This window comes from Giraffa tippelskirchi, chromosome 4 (genome assembly GCF_054371585.1).
Source record: "Giraffa tippelskirchi isolate mGirTip1 chromosome 4, T2T-mGirTip1v1.2.pri, whole genome shotgun sequence".
NCBI classification, from domain to species: Eukaryota; Metazoa; Chordata; class Mammalia; order Artiodactyla; family Giraffidae; genus Giraffa; species Giraffa tippelskirchi.
In genome coordinates this window covers 52,788,249-52,799,401 of record NC_137278.1, presented here as the reverse complement: position 1 = coordinate 52,799,401, position 11,153 = coordinate 52,788,249, and positions in this window count along the sequence as shown.

Here is an 11,153-nt window from a genome sequence, read left to right as displayed (position 1 = left end):
GTTGCATAGGTGCCTAGAATTGTTAGGACCCTGCAGTCTGCTGGTTTTCTGTCACAACTTGAGCCTCTTTGGGGGCATCTGAGAACAACTGGGCCCCGTCTCAATCCTCCAAATGTCTCCCTCTACTCTGCCTCTCCCACCCCAGTTGTTATTCAACTGCCAAAGGCAGAAGAGGGCATCCCCCTTGTTAAGCCCAGGAGGTAGGGGAACCATCCTCAGTATTCACAGAGTCCCTTCTGATCTAAAGATTTTTACTCCCAGAGCCTTTGCTTGCAAAGAGACAGTGAGGACACTGCTGACCTTCTGCTTTTGTGGGTCCAGGCAACCCACTCCAATATTCTTGCTTGGAGCATCCTCATGGACAGAGGGGCCTGGTGGGCTACAGTCCATGGGGTCATAAAGAGTTGGACATGACTGAGTGATTAAGCCCAGCAATCTGGAAGTGAAGGGGTTCTCCTCTCTCCTGAGTAGCTGGGCTGCCTGTCCTCATTCCTCTCCACCCATGACTCTGACCCTTCTTGATATGCAGAGGGCAGCTTTTGGAATTTGGGAAGCCATTTTCTCCCTCAACACACTTAGGCTTTTAGAACTGCTGATTCAAAACCCCAGTTTGAAACTCAGTGCTGCCCAAAAACACCTTTATTTTAGGCAAGATCCTCCCTCCCTTGATTCATTGTGATAGGGAATGAAAAGGCAATGACATCCACAAGGAATGGAAGACATTTCAGGTTAATGTCTTTATATATTATTACTGAAATGGAGTTTATGAAATACCCACAGGATAATTAGTTACTTCTCAGAATTCTCTCAGATTCCTGACCATCGTCTGAATGCTGGGGCATTTGGCCCTCCTCCAGAAGCTGGATCCAGTGTTTCTCAGGCTGGGGTAACGTGCAACATGTTTTGACTTGTTTCTAACAACAGAACACAGCAGAGATCATGGAACATCACTTCTGTGACTTAGGTTACTAACGTTTGTGGCTTCATGTTGCTTGCTTTGATGAAGTAAAGCTGCCATACTGGGGAAGTCCACATGGCAAGAAAGTGAGTGGTGGCCTCCAGCCAGCTGCCAGCTGGGAACTGAGGTCCTTACTTACTACCAAGGCCAAGCTAGTATTGTTCACTGCACAACAGGCCAATTAAATTAAAGTAAATTAAATTGAGGGCAAGGAATAGAGTACTGACTAGTGTACCAAAGAGCCATCTTACTTGAGTTAGGATTCAGCCTTGTTGTTTTTAAATTGGTATATAATTGCTTTACAATGTTGTGCTAGTTTCTTTTGTACTATGAAGTGAATCAGCTATATGTTTTCATATAACCCCTTCTGATTGGATCTTCCTCCACCCCCATCCCAGCCACTGAGGTCATCGCAGAGCACTGAGCTGAGCTTCCTGTGCTTTATAGCAGGTTCCCACTAGCTGTCTGTTTTATACATGGTAATGCATGTATGTCAATCCTTATCTAATTTGTCCCACTGTCCCCTTTCCTGCCATGTTCACATATGCATTCTCAATGTTTGCATAAAGAAGTACTGTAGTGTGTGTATGTATGTGTATATATATATATATATATAGTGTATATATGCATATATATATAGTAGTGTGTATATATAGTATATGTAGTATGTGTATATATATATGTATATCTATCTATCTATATATGCATGCATGCATGCTAAGTCACTTCAGTTGTGTCTAACTCTTTGTGACCCTATGGACAGTAGCCCTCAAAGCTCCTCTGTTCAGGGATTCTCCAGGCAAGAGTACTGGAGTCAGTTGCCATGTCTTCCTCCAGGGGATCTTCCTGACCTAGGGATCAAACCCACAGTTCTTAAATCTCATGCATTGACAGGTGGATTCTTTACTATTAAGAAAGGTAAAGACTGTTTTAAATTGGGATATAATTGCTTTACAATGTTGTACATTGTTTTAAATATTGGAAAGGCTCTTCCACCTGGAATATTACTCAGCCACTAAAAGGAACAAAACAGTATCATTCGTAGAGACATGCATAGACCTAGAGTCTGTCATACAGAGTGAAGTAAGTCAGAATGAGAAAAACAATGGCCACCTCAGGCGAAGAGTTGACTCATTGGAAAAGACCCTAATGCTGGGAAGGATTGGGGGCAGGAAGAGAAGGGGACAACAGAGGATGAGATAACTGGATGGTATCACCGACTCGATGGGCATGGGTTTGGGTAAACTCCGGGAATTGGTGATGGACAGGGAGGCCTGGCGTGCTGCAATTCATGGGGTCGCAAAGAGTCGGACACGACTGAGAGACTGAACTGAACTGAACTGCTATTAATGCATGTATATAGAATCTAGAAAACTGGTACAGGCTTTTTTTTATATCAAAAAGGGGAGAAAGTGGGCTGGTTGTTGCAGATTTTTTGGCTCCAGAATTTGTTTTTATAGATGTCTACAAAGATCTGGTGTAAATGTTCCTGTTGACCTTTCATAAGACAATAATTTTCTGTTCTAAAACTTCTTATTGCTTTATGAATGGAAAAGTATTACACCTTAAAAGGCCAAACCTGAGAGGCAGAGTCTTGAGAATGGTTATATTGTATCTTTCAGGCTATAGGCAACATTGTTTTATAAAGGAGCAGAGCCAGCATGACTGAACACAGGCAACAGAGCAGGAAGTTTACAGCTGAAGGAATAGATCTGAATTAGAGTCAGGTTTGTTCTTCTCTATTGCTTCTTCAGTCCAGTGTTGTTGTTTAGTTGCAAAGCCATGTCCAACTCTGTGACACCATAGACTGCAGCACGCCAGTCCAATAGCCCATGAAAAATTGAGTCTTGCCAACAGCTATATGATCTTGAAAGTGGATCCTTCCTTTGTTGAGCCTTTTAGGTTATTGTTACAGTTAGGCTTTCCTGTACTCCTCTGTGAAGTACACAAACTTTCCTTGACTTCTATCATTTTCTTCGAATAAGAAGGGATTCAACAGGGATGCTGGCACCTCTGTCCCTATTACAGTGTGTTCTAATCTGGCATCAGGAGCTGGGGAACTGATCTGGATACTTCTTACCCTGCGATTGTTTCAGGTTTATGTGGACCAAGAGCTGTGTACACAAGTATACTGCAAAACCTCCATGACACAGTGAAAAGTGACAATGCTAACATACTACTGGAAGGGAGATGTTTAATGTGTTACCTAGGAAATGATACGGGTGCCCACATTTCTATCAAAAGGACCCATCTGCTTTCAGTTTAGAAATCTTTGGGGAAGTTCCTGTTACCTAAGATTGACGGAGTGCGTACAATGCATAGAAGGAAGTAGGACACATAACATTTATATGAACAAAGACAGCCATCTTTAGAGTCTAAAATGTCAGGAATGTCACAGGAACTTAATTCATATTTGTCAGATTAATGAATAATAATTAAAGGAGATATGTGAAATACCCTATTCTTAACAACATATTAATAAAATATCTGAAAAGCAAAAATTTTAAACAGTTGCATAAGAAGAAATAGAGAATTACCAAAAGCCACATGTCACCTTAGACTAACATAAGATAGCAATTGTGTGGGGCTAGGATCAGAAGAATCTGTATTTTAAGAAGTGAGGAATCTTAGCCTGGTAACTATCTATCTTGGGTTGCCCATGACTGTCCTGGTATGTATATATATACCTGTTGTTCTGGCATAATCATTTAAAGTGTCCTCTTTTATACTTGAAGTGTCCTGGTTTCAGTGATAAATTATATAGTCACTCTACTTTTAGTGAATATATATGAACTATTATGGAGTCTCTAGGGAACCATTTATAATGAATATCAAAACTCTCACTTCTGAGAATGACTGTTCAGTTCAGTTCAGCCCCTCAGTCGTGTCCAACTCTTTGCCACCCCATGAACCGCAGCACACCAGGCTTCCTTGTCCATCACCAACTCCCGGAGCCCATCCAAACACATGTCCATTGAGTCAGTGATGCCATGCAACCATCTCATCCTCTGTCGTCCCCTTCTCCTCCTGCCCTCAATCTTTCCCAGCATCAAGGTCTTTTCAAATGAGTCAGCTCTTCTCATCAGGTGGCCAAAGTATTGTAGTTTCAGCTTCAGCATCAGTTCTACCAATGAATATTCAGGACTAATTTCTTTTAGGATGGACTAGTTGGATCTCCTCTCAGTCCAAGGGACTCTTAAGAGTCTTATCCAACACCACAGTTCAAAAGCATCAATTCTTCAGCACTCAGCTCTCTTTATAGTCCAAGTCTCACATCCATACATGACCACTGGAAAAACCATAGCCTTGACTAGACGGACCTTTGTTGACAAAGTAATGCCGCTGCTTTTCAATATGCTGTCTAGGTTGGTCATAACTTTCCTTTGAAGGAGTAAACATCTTTTAATTTCGTGGCTGCAATCACCATCTGCAGTGATTTTGGAGCCCAGAAAAATAAAGTCAGCCACTGTTTCTACTGTTTCCCCATCTATTTTCCATGAAGTGATGGGACCAGATGCCATGATCTTAGTTTTCTGAATGTTGAGCTGTAAGCCAACTTTTTCACTCTCCTCTTTCACTTTCATCAAGAGGCTCTTTAGTTCTTCGCTTTCTGCCATAAGGGTGGTGTCATCTGCATATCTGAGGTTACTGATATTTCTCCCAGCAATCTTGATTCCAGCTTGTGCTTCTTCCAGCCCAGCGTTTCTCATGATGTACTCTGCATATTAGTTAAAATAAGCAGGGTGACAATATACAGCCTTGATGTACTCCTTTTCCTATTTGGAACCAGTCTGTTGTTCCATGTCCAGTTCTAACTGTTGTTTCCTGACCTGCATACAGGTTTCTCAAGAGGCAGGTCAGGTGGTCTGATATTCCCATCTCTTTCAGAATTTTCCACAGTTTATTGTGATCCACACAGTCAAAGGCTTTGGCATAGTCAATAAAGCAGAAATAGATGTTCTTCTGGAACTCTCTTGCTTTTTCGGTGATCTGGCAGATGTTGGCAATTTGATCTCTGGTTCCTCTGCCTTTTCTAAAATCAGCTTGAACATCTGGAAGTTCACGGTTCACGTATTGCTGAAGCCTGGCTTGGAGAATTTTGAGCATTACTTTACTAGCATGTGAGATGAGTGCAATTGTGTGGTAGTTTGGGCATTCTTTGGCATTGCCTTTCTTTGGGATTGGAATGAAAACTGACCTTTTCCAGTCCTGTGGCCACTGCTGAGTTTTCCAAATTTGCTGACATATTGAGTGCAGCACTTTCACAGCATCATCTTTCAGGATTTGAAATAGCTCAACTGGAATTCTATCACCTCCACTAGCTTTGTTCGTTGTGATGATTCCTAAGGCCCATTTGACTTCACATTCCAGGATGTCTGGCTCTAGGTGAGTGATCACACCATTGTGATTATCTGGGTTGTGAAGATCTTTTTCGTACAGTTTTTCTGTGGATTCTTGACACCTCTTGTTAATATCTTCTGCCTCTTTTAGGTCCCTACCATTTCTGTCCTTTATTGAGTCCATCTTTGCATGAAATATTCCCTTGGTATCTCTAATTTTCTTGAAGAGATCTCTAGTCTTTTCCGTTCTATTGTTTTCCTCTATTTCTTTGCATTGATTACTGAGGAAGCCTTTCTTATCTCTCTTTGCTATTCTTTGGAACTCTGCATTCAAATGGGTATATCTTTCCTTTTCTCCTTTGCTTTTTGCTTCTCTTCTTTTCATAGCTATTTGTAAGGCCTCCTCAGACAGCCATTTTGCCCCTTTGCATTTCTTTCTTTTTCTTGGGGATGGTCTTGATCCCTGTCTCCTGTACAATATCACAAAGCTCCGTCCATAGTTCATCAGGCAGTCTGTCTATCAGATCTAGTCCCTTAAATCTATTTCTCACTTCTACTATATAGTCATAAGGGATTTGATTTAGGTCATACCTGAATGGTCTAGTGGTTTTCTCCACTTTCTTCAATTTCAGCCTGAATTTGGCAATAAGGAGTTCATGAATTAAGCAGAAATAAAACAAAAGTCATGTAAATAATTTTAAATGTCCTAGTAGCCATGTTAAAGAAAAGAAAGAAGTGACATTAATTTTGATAATATTGTATTTAACCCATGTATCAAAAATATTATCATTTCAACACTCAGAAAACATATAAATTATTAATGAGACATTTTACATTTATTTTTTACACTAAGACGTTGAAGTTCAGTGTGATTTTACACTTGCAGCTTATTTCAATTTAGACCAGCCACCTTTCAAGTACTCAGTAGCCACATAGGATTAATAACTATTGCATTGGACAGCTCAGTTATGGAATATGAGGTTTGTTGAATATAATTCTATTATGTTAACTGCATAGTGAAATACATGTAGCTGCTATTCCATTCTGGAGTCATCTGCTGTCATAAAATTAAGTTAAATAATTGCTCACCATTAAGACTCTGTTTCTTCATCTTTGACTCAGGTTCATTCTACTTTGACTTAGTTTTCAATCAGACTCTTTCTTCTCAAAGGTAGTATGACCACTAGGAGTTCTAGGGGCCTTCCTCGGGGGCTTCCCTGGTGGTTCAGTGGTAAAGAACCCACCTGCAATGTAGGAGACAGCAGGAAACGAAGGTTCGAGCCCAAGTCAGGAAGATCCCCTATAGGAGGGCATGGCAACCTACTCCAGTATTCTTTCCAGGAAAATACCATGGGCAGAGGAACCTGGCGGGCTACAGTTCATGGGGTTGCAAAGGGTTGGACACAACTGAAGTGCACACACACAGGAGCTCTAGACTTATTTTTCACCAAAATGAAAGTGATTTACTCTTTCTTAATAGTTATAACAAGTCTCCAGGTTTTGAGGATAATCTGACCAACGTGGGTCACATACTCATTGTTGATGTTGTCACTGACCCACAGGGTGAAAATTTCTGCCTGGTCACACACCTATCCCTGGACCCATGAGGGTGGAAAACATTAAGCTCCATCCAAACTTGATGAACTGTGACTGGAGAAGGACTTTCCCAGTAGAAACACCTATCCCTGGACCCATGAGGGTGGAAAACATTAAGTTCCATCCAAACTTGAGGAACTGTGACTGGAGAAGGACTTTGCCAGTAGAAACCCAGTTACTAGAAGGGAAATGAATGCCAGAATGGCACATCATCAGAAGTACAGGAGTCATTTAGAGACCTTAGGGAAGACAGGTACAGCTTAGATAATCCAGGGGCATGAGCAGGCTTAAGTGGTTCTGCAAGAGCAGCCCCTCCCCTCAACTGCCAGAAGCTTGTTAGAGGCCAGCTGTGAAATCTCTTCTCCATACTTCTCTGATGGTAGACTTTGTTTATAGTATGTGACATGTATCTAAAGATCCAGTGTCAGTCTCCAGAGGGAGAATTATGATGGATCATGTGTTCATTTGGCCACCAAACCAGGGATTCAGATTCTCTGGGGCTAAAAGGGCAAGCATTCATTGTATTCAGGTATCTTGGGGATTTCTCTTATACTCATTGTAGACATGAATGTCCCAATAAGGGTCAGACCTCTTTTTTAGATTTCCTTCCCATTTAGGTCACCACAGAATACTGAGTAGAGTTCCCTGTGCCATACAGTAGGTTCTCAGTAGTGTATATATGTCAATCTCAATCTCCCAATTCATCCTACTCTCCGCTTCCCCCCTTGGTGTCCATAAGTTTGTTCTCTCCATCTGTGTTTCTATTTCACTTTTGCAAATAAATTCTTCTGTACAACTTTCCTAGATTCTACATATAAACGATATTATATGATATGTGTTTTTCTGATTTACTTCAGTCTGAATGACAGTCTGTATCAACAATCTACATCTTTAGAAATTCACCCTAGAAGCATCTCTAGAGCCTAAAGGGCAAATGGACCCCACCAGCAACAGCAATTTGATGGGCCTTGAGGGGTATAAGAGTCAGACACGACTAAGCGACTAAGCACAGCACATAGCACAAAGGGTATAACAAGCGGACTTTGACCATGTTTTGGGGGGGGGCGTGCTGCAGGGCAAAACCCTGCAGTTCAGAGAGGTGGGGGATGCCGGAGTGCCATGGTACTACAGAGGGATGAGAAGAACCATAGGAAGGAAAGGATGAGCCTGGGCTAAAAGAAGAAATCAACAGAGGGGTCATCTGATCCCTATGTGCTGTATCTAACAAAGCTTTGACAGCTCCATTGCTTTGGTGCTACTCAAGGCCTCAGGCAGTGAACACTGCTCTGTGAGTGATGGTCCTGAAGAGCCAGGACCCCTAAGCCACAGCCAGCAAGAAATAACTCTGACATCTGCTGGGATCAGTGACTGGACAAAACTTTTCCTTTGTGGAGGTCAGTAGAGTTCAGAGCTTTGCATGCATCCTTGTGGAGCACACATCATGAATGGTGTTGAAGTTTTGTGACATGCATGCTTGTAATTGCCACACACATCCATACAAAACTCCCTGATAAGTGAGTGTAGTGGGCAGAACATGTGACTGGGAAGCAGAAGGCCCTGGACTGAATCCTGGCCCTGCTTACTATTAACTATGTGACTCTGAGCAAGTTTTTAAAACATTCTGTACCTCAGTTGCTTCATCTGAAAAATGGGCACATTTATAATGTCTGTCTTAAATCACCATTCTTGGATTAGTTTATTTATTCATTTGTAACACTTGATATTCATAAAAGCTCTGCTTTGTGATTAACACTGACTTAGGCACTGTTTTAAGACAGAAATAGTTCCTGTCCTAATAGAGAGCATCAAATAAGATATTTGATTTTAAATTACCCCTTAAGCCTTAAAGGATAATAAGCATGTAAATGATGATGATCATCATCATTTTATAGTAATATGCAACTTACTTTGTCAGGAAGCTGTTTCTCTCCCAGCCCCTCCTCATAAGCATGTTGAAGATACAGCATCAGCAATTTCCCTCCTAGAGCAGAAATTTCATTTTCTCTGTCAGTCAGTTTGGGCAAGCTGTGTTTATATTCATAATTGCCCTGGCAAGTCTCCAAGAGCCCCCAGGGCCAGCTATGTCAAGGTCATTAAGATGCTGCACCACCCCACCCCCCAACCCTGATACTGTGCAATTATCAGCCCCCAGAGGGCAAACGCATCATTGATGTGTAATTAATGAAGAGGGAGTCAGGGGCCTAGCACTGACATACACAAATCAAGGCCTTGTCAGCCATGGGGGTGCAATGGGACTTTTGTTCTTTTAGTAATATTTATTGTTACAAAATGCTGCACATTTGAGTTGGGAAAGGGAATTCCTTTGTTGCATTGGTGATGTGCCTATTTGCAGCAAGCCACAGGGACAGATATCCCTTAGCCCGCTGATTAATTCAAGGCTTCAGTAGGCTGAAGCAAATGAAGTAGCTGAAGGGAACATTCTTTTGTTTGAAATGTATATGCAGATTCTCTCTGATTGTGAGCTGCCCTTGGTTTCTGCAAGCCCAGGGGCTTTGAAGGACTTCTGTTTATCCCAACTTCTTGAGCATTGCTATGTGTAGGTGATAGAACAGCACGTGTCCCAGGAGTTCAGATGTCTTGCATTTAGTTGGTGGGGAATGGGAGTCCCTGCAGATCAGGCAGTTAGAGATGGAAGGAATCTTGGAGCCTGAATTGTCTGACATTCTGGGTAGGAATCCTTTCTCAGTGGTTGTAAGTCTTTCCCATATTTTCCTGCTTATTGTGAGACCAATGGAGTAATGGGTCACAGCATCTGATCTGAACTCCTCACCTTTTGGGAGAAGACAGAGAGGAAGGCAAAGATAAAATGAAGAAGAAAAATGACATCCTTCCTTTTCTCTGAGGGGTAAAGGAGAACCCAAAGCATGGTAATAATTGGCAAATCCAAAACAGACCTAGCACTGCATCCATAGACTAGGGTTGGCTTTAATATGTGGACCTTGTATGTTGGGTTGTTTATTTTGGGGGCATTGACAATCCCCTTCCATGTCTCAGTCCTTGTCATCCCTTAGAACTGATCCATATTTAAAATATTACCCACAGCTTCACCCATCTCTGAGCAAAAATTTCTGTCTCTCCAGCCAGCTCTTTTGTTTCTTTTCTCTTATCACACATACGCTTCAACCTTATCTCTGCTCCCATCTCTGTCTTCCCGGTCATGGCTTTTTCTGTCTTTGCTGGGCCACAGTGTATCACTTCGCTCACTCTCTTGCTAGGGGCATGCCCAGTTATCTCACTCCTGGACCTTTTGCAGCAACTTTCCTACACGTTCCCTACTTTTGATCAATTTGACCATCTGCTTCTCTGTTCCAACTCCCAGATGGCTGGATGCTCTAGGTAGGGGGATAGCACATGACTGTACAGGTGTGGTTTCCAACTTTAGCAAGATTCTCAGTGCTGCTCTGCCATCTTCCTACGTGGTCCCAGTTGGTATCCTCATCTGTTCCTCACAACACTTCTTATGCAACTGCAGCCACTCCTCAAATTTATTCTGTGAAGATGGCCTTGTTTTCCTTTTATCACAGAGAAAGTTAAGTCCGTTAGATGTGAACTCTCCCCATCTTTCTCCTCCGAATGCTATAGATTTGCTTATGTAACTCATGTCACAAGGTGTCTTTAGGTTCTTTCCAAATCTGTCCTCAAGACAAGGATTCTTGTGTGTGGTTTATTTGAGAGGTGATCCCAGGAAGCATCAGTAGGAAATGGAACATGTACAGGGAAGGAAAGGAAGCTAGTGGAAGGGTGTTATAGAGCAAGTTTCCTCCGTAAGTAACTGGGACCTTATCCTACTGGGGATTCTTGGATGTAACACAGGTGTGAGTTGTCCCACCCACTAAGGGATGACGGATATTTACACACCATCTTCTGTCGAATTTCTTACCAAAGGTTGCTCCAGGGGTCATTATTCTCCAGAATTTCTGGTGCAGTCACATGCTCTTGGAAGTGTAAGTCCTTGTTCCAGCTGGAAAACCTGCAAAACTTTTGAGTGAGACCTACCTGGCTTTTACATATTCTGCTTCTGTTTCCAGTATATTGTTGTTCAGTCACTAAGTTGTGTCTGACTCTTTTGGGACCCCATGGACTGTAGCCCAACAGTGTCCTCTTTCCGTGGTATTTCCCAATCTAGAATATTGGAGTAGGTTGGCAATTACTTCTCCAGGACATCTGCTCCACTCAGGGATTGAACCTGCGTCTCCAGCATTGGCAGAGAGATTCTTTACCACTGAGACACCAGAGAG